Raw genomic sequence first — 6,317 nt, forward strand, 5'->3', positions numbered from 1 at the left:
TGTCCATTTTAAAGGTACACATTAGTGAATGTGTATTTATGTAAATTGATTGACATATGTACGTGTGCGCGCGATTAGTGTTACTTTAATTTATATGGTTAACATTTATACAGTTGAATGACATAGTTTCCCATTACTGTCACATTTTTGTTACATGTATACTATTGTCAAGATGGACAGACACGTCCAGCTATGAGTGTTTATGTGTACCAGTAATTGAACTGACATGTGTACTGCAACTATCTGCGTGTGTCCATTTTAAAGGAATATATTAGTGAAAGTTTATTTATGTAAATTGATTGGAATATGTATGTGGACGCTCGGTTAGTGTAACTGTAATTTATATGGTTAACGTTTGAATGACATAGTTTCCCCTCATGTCACATTTTTGGTTACTATTTCGCTGTTCACTCTCACTCTCTCTGAATCCCGTGGACTAATTGTGCTCACGTGTGTTTGTGTAGGGAAGGGGGAACCATAGGCTTTTCACACAATAATTTGCAACTATTTGCTGAGAAACTTTTCAAAAGATCATCTATGTTTTTAATAAGTGTTCTTTTTCCTAACATACAAGTCAATCACACAGTACCTAACCTCAGTCAGAAACACTTTTCTTACTATATCTCGCAACATCTTTTGCATATATATCCTATCTTAAATAATTAACAATTTTAATTCATAACTGCCAACCCCCTCCCATCCAAAGCTTTCAAAGCCACCAAACATCATTCCTTTCCCTTAACCTCTCCCAAATTATCTTTTGCACCAATTCACAAACAAGGGGGCTTTATAGCCGAGTGGACGTCGCTCTCGACTCGTAATCGTAGCTCATTCGATCCCACGGTGATGGAACAAACGGAAATCAGCAGAGTTTCTATCATTCTGATGCCCCTGTTACCTAGCAGTAAATATGTACCTGGGCGTTAGACAGCTGTTACGGGCTGCTTCCTGGGTGTGTGTGTGTGTGGAATGTTTTTTATTAGTTAGTAATAATTGATTGATTGACAGTTGAGAGGCGGGCCGAAAGAGTAGAGCTCAACCCTCGCAAGCATAACTAGGTGAACACAACTAGATAAATACTAACCAACCACGATCTCGACAATCCATTACACACACAACCCCCCCTCCCCCACCCCTCCCCCCAAACTCCCGAAATCGTTCTACTTAAATCAATAAAAAATTAAAACAAATCAATTAATTCACCAAAAATACTAACTATAAATAAAGGAACCAAATTTAAGACATACAGCGACTCCAGCGTGGTCTAGTCGGAAGAGAACGTGTTCTCATCTGGATAGATTGCGATCGAGTCTGTCGGAACGGGTGTGTAACTGCAGGGCACAAATATTTGTGTGTCCCCTCCTGTAGCTGCCTCTGTTTCTACAGGTTCCCTGGATAGCTGGAATTGGCCTGGCCCTTGGAAAGTGGGGAAGGGGTGAAGTCCGTTGGGCCCACGGATGGATACCTTGGATCCATGGACCTAGAGCAGGTCTAATCACCTGGGATTCGAACCCACGGTGGGAATAAGGGAGGAGATATGGGAAGGGGGGGGGAAGGATGTTTCCCTGGAACCAAACCTCACATAAACCCGGACACACACACACACCCTCACCCGAACACTTACAGGGGCACTCACACTCACACACTCCCATAGACTGTGATAAGGGAGACCATCTGAGAGGACACAGATGGCCTCCTGGACCCACAGGTATAACCGGACACACACACACCCGGACACTCATAGGGACACTCACACACACTCGCCCGGACACTCACAGGGATATACACACTCACACATCCATAGACACAAACTGTGATAAGGGAGACCATCTGAGGGGACACAGATGGCCTCCTGGACACACAAGTATATATCAATATTTAATTTAATATTTATTATTTAATTTAATTAAATAAGTAATCAAATTAATGTTTTTTAATAAATTATTATTTTATTAAATTATTAAATAATTATAATAATAAAACAAATTAAATTAAATTTAATAATTAAATATTTATTATTTAATTTACAAATATGACAGATTTTTAAAATATATATATATATATATATATAATATATATATATATATATATATATATATATATATATATATATATATTTATATATATATATATTTAATATATATATATATTTATATATATATATATATATATATATATATATATATATATATATATATATATATACATGCGAACAAGCCTTAATGGTCCCCAGGACTATATGCAACTGAAAACTCACATGCCAGAAGTGACTCGAACCCATACTGCCAGGAGCAATGCAACTGGTATGTACAGGACGCCTTAATCCGCTGAGTCAATTTTAAAGGAATATATTACTGAATATTTATTTATGTAAATTGATATATATATATATATATATATATATATATATATATATATATATATATATATATATATATGTATATATATATATATATATTATATATATATATATATAATATATATATATATATATATATATATATATATATATATAAAGAGAATGTCTGTCTATGTAATGAGGCCACATGCTGGAGGCTGCAGCCATACACAGATTTATTTTAAAATTTATTTATTAATATATTATTAAGGCTTATTATTACTAAATTAATGTATTTGTAGAGGGAATGGTCTGGGGTAGGGAACGGGCATAGGTTGGTCAGTGTTGACTTTAGCTAAAGGATTTAGGAATAATTATTAATTATTCTTATCACTCCCCCCTACCAATTTAATTAAAGTTAATTGTAAAATAATGCTTGAGATGGCTGAAGACTTTTTCGTACTTAGAAAAAACCTAAATTAAACACATAAAGAAGTTTATTGGTCCTGATTTAAGTTAAAGGAAGAGGTGCAAAGGTGGTGGGGGGGTGGGGGGGAGGATACAGGATTTAGAGGTGGAATGAAGAGAGGGAACAGGGGGAGTGGTGCAGGTGAAACAGGGAGGAACAGGGGGTGCTGTACAGGTGATACAGGGATGGGGATGGGGGAACAGGGGGAGTGGTGCAGATGAAACAGGGATGAAGAGGGAGAAACAGGGGGGAGTGGTGCAGGTGAAACAGGGATGAAGAGGGAGAAACAGAGGGAGTGGTGCAGGTGAAACAAGGATGGGGATGGGGGAACAGGGGGAGTGGTGCAGGTGAAACAGGGATGGGGATGGGGGAACAGGGGGAGTGGTGCAGGTGAAACAGGGATGGGGATGGGGGAACAGGGGGAGTGGTGCAGGTGAAACAGGGATGCAGAGGGAGAAACAGGGGGGAGTGGTGCAGGTGAAACAGGGATTAAAGGAAAATTTATATAAGTAGATAGATGGATGTTTACATTGATTGCTAAATATATACATTGACGGATAGACGGATGCATAGATGCATCCGTCTATCTGATGGATGGAAAGACATATGAGTAGATGGATGGATAGACAGAAGAGTTGATGGACGGATAAATGGAATATAAATGTATATAATGATAAATGGTTGGTTTATGGGAAGATAGATTGATGGATTGACAGATATAAGTAGATAGATAGATGGATCCATTGATGGATTCATTTGTGCTTATCTCTTGAGGTTCTTCTTGAGATGATTTCGGGGCTTTAGTGTCCCCGCGGTCCGGTCCTCGACCAGGCCTCCACCCCCAGGAAGCAGCCCGTGACAGCTAACTAACACCCAGGTACCTGTTTTACTGCAAGGTATCAGGGGCACAGGGTGAAAGAAACTCTGCCCATTGTTTCTCGGCGGCGCCCGGAATCGAACCCGGGACCACAGGATCACAAGTCCAGTGTCCAGTGTGCTGTCTGCTCGGCCGACTGGCTCCCCGGTCGGAGGGGAGCCGGTGAACAGGCGAATCAGGTTAAAGAATATCTGTCGATTTGCTATTGCATCAACTGAGATTCGATATGGGACCATTAGGATTATAACCAACGAACTCTCTCCGTTTAGACGGTAAGCCTCCAGTGTGTGTGTGTGTGTGTGTGTGTGTGTGTGTGTGTGTGTGTGTGTGTGTGTGTGTGTGTGTGTTAGAGAGAAATAGATGTAGTATATAAAAAAATGGAAAAATACATATATTTGATAGGCGGGGTCCAAGAGCTAATAACTCGATTCTGCAGATACATATAGTAAATACAAGGAGAAAATAAATACACACACACACACATTAATTGATAATGGACTGTTTTGTGTGCGTATCCATGTGTACTATTGTCAAGACCGACAGACACGTGAAGCTATGTGTGTGTATGTGTACCTGTAATTGAACTGACATGTGTACGGTAATTATCTGTATGTGTCCATTTTAAAGGTACACATTAGTGAATGTGTATTTATGTAAATTGATTGACATATGTACGTGTGCGCGCGATTAGTGTTACTTTAATTTATATGGTTAACATTTATACAGTTGAATGACATAGTTTCCCATTACTGTCACATTTTTTGTTACATGTATACTATTGTCAAGATGGACAGACACGTCCAGCTATGAGTGTTTATGTGTACCAGTAATTGAACTGACATGTGTACTGCAACTATCTGCGTGTGTCCATTTTAAAGGAATATATTAGTGAAAGTTTATTTATGTAAATTGATTGGAATATGTATGTGGACGCTCGGTTAGTGTAACTGTAATTTATATGGTTAACGTTTGAATGACATAGTTTCCCCTCATGTCACATTTTTGGTTACTATTTCGCTGTTCACTCTCACTCTCTCTGAATCCCGTGGACTAATTGTGCTCACGTGTGTTTGTGTAGGGAAGGGGGAACCATAGGCTTTTCACACAATAATTTGCAACTATTTGCTGAGAAACTTTTCAAAAGATCATCTATGTTTTAATAAGTGTTCTTTTTCCTAACATACAAGTCAATCACACAGTACCTAACCTCAGTCAGAAACACTTTTCTTACTATATCTCGCAACATCTTTTGCATATATATCCTATCTTAAATAATTAACAATTTTAATTCATAACTGCCAACCCCCTCCCATCCAAAGCTTTCAAAGCCACCAAACATCATTCCTTTCCCTTAACCTCTCCCAAATTATCTTTTGCACCAATTCACAAACAAGGGGGCTTTATAGCCGAGTGGACGTCGCTCTCGACTCGTAATCGTAGCTCATTCGATCCCACGGTGATGGAACAAACGGAAATCAGCAGAGTTTCTATCATTCTGATGCCCCTGTTACCTAGCAGTAAATATGTACCTGGGCGTTAGACAGCTGTTACGGGCTGCTTCCTGGGTGTGTGTGTGTGGAATGTTTTTTATTAGTTAGTATAATTGATTGATTGACAGTTGAGAGGCGGGCCGAAAGAGTAGAGCTCAACCCTCGCAAGCATAACTAGGTGAACACAACTAGATAAATACTAACCAACCACGATCTCGACAATCCATTACACACACAACCCCCCCTCCCCCACCCCTCCCCCAAACTCCCGAAATCGTTCTACTTAAATCAATAAAAAATTAAAACAAATCAATTAATTCACCAAAAATACTAACTATAAATAAAGGAACCAAATTTAAGACATACAGCGACTCCAGCGTGGTCTAGTCGGAAGAGAACGTGTTCTCATCTGGATAGATTGCGATCGAGTCTGTCGGAACGGGTGTGTAACTGCAGGGCACAAATATTTGTGTGTCCCCTCCTGTAGCTGCCTCTGTTTCTACAGGTTCCCTGGATAGCTGGAATTGGCCTGGCCCTTGGAAAGTGGGGAAGGGGTGAAGTCCGTTGGGCCCACGGATGGATACCTTGGATCCATGGACCTAGAGCAGGTCTAATCACCTGGGATTCGAACCCACGGTGGGAATAAGGGAGGAGATATGGGAAGGGGGGGGGGAAGGATGTTTCCCTGGAACCAAACCTCACATAAACCCGGACACACACACACACCCTCACCCGAACACTTACAGGGGCACTCACACTCACACACTCCCATAGACTATGATAAGGGAGACCATCTGAGAGGACACAGATGGCCTCCTGGACCACAGGTATAACCGGACACACACACACCCGGACACTCATAGGGACACTCACACACACTCGCCCGGACACTCACAGGGATATACACACCACACATCCATAGACACAAACTGTGATAAGGGAGACCATCTGAGGGGACACAGATGGCCTCCTGGACACACAAGTATATATCAATATTTAATTTAATATTTATTATTTAATTTAATTAAATAAGTAATCAAATTAATGTTTTTTAATAAATTATTATTTTATTAAATTATTAAATAATTATAATAAAAAAAATTAAATTAAATTTAATAATTAAATATTTATTATTTAATTTAC

This window comes from Procambarus clarkii, unplaced genomic scaffold (assembly GCF_040958095.1).
Source record: "Procambarus clarkii isolate CNS0578487 unplaced genomic scaffold, FALCON_Pclarkii_2.0 HiC_scaffold_103, whole genome shotgun sequence".
Lineage (NCBI taxonomy): Eukaryota > Metazoa > Arthropoda > Malacostraca > Decapoda > Cambaridae > Procambarus > Procambarus clarkii.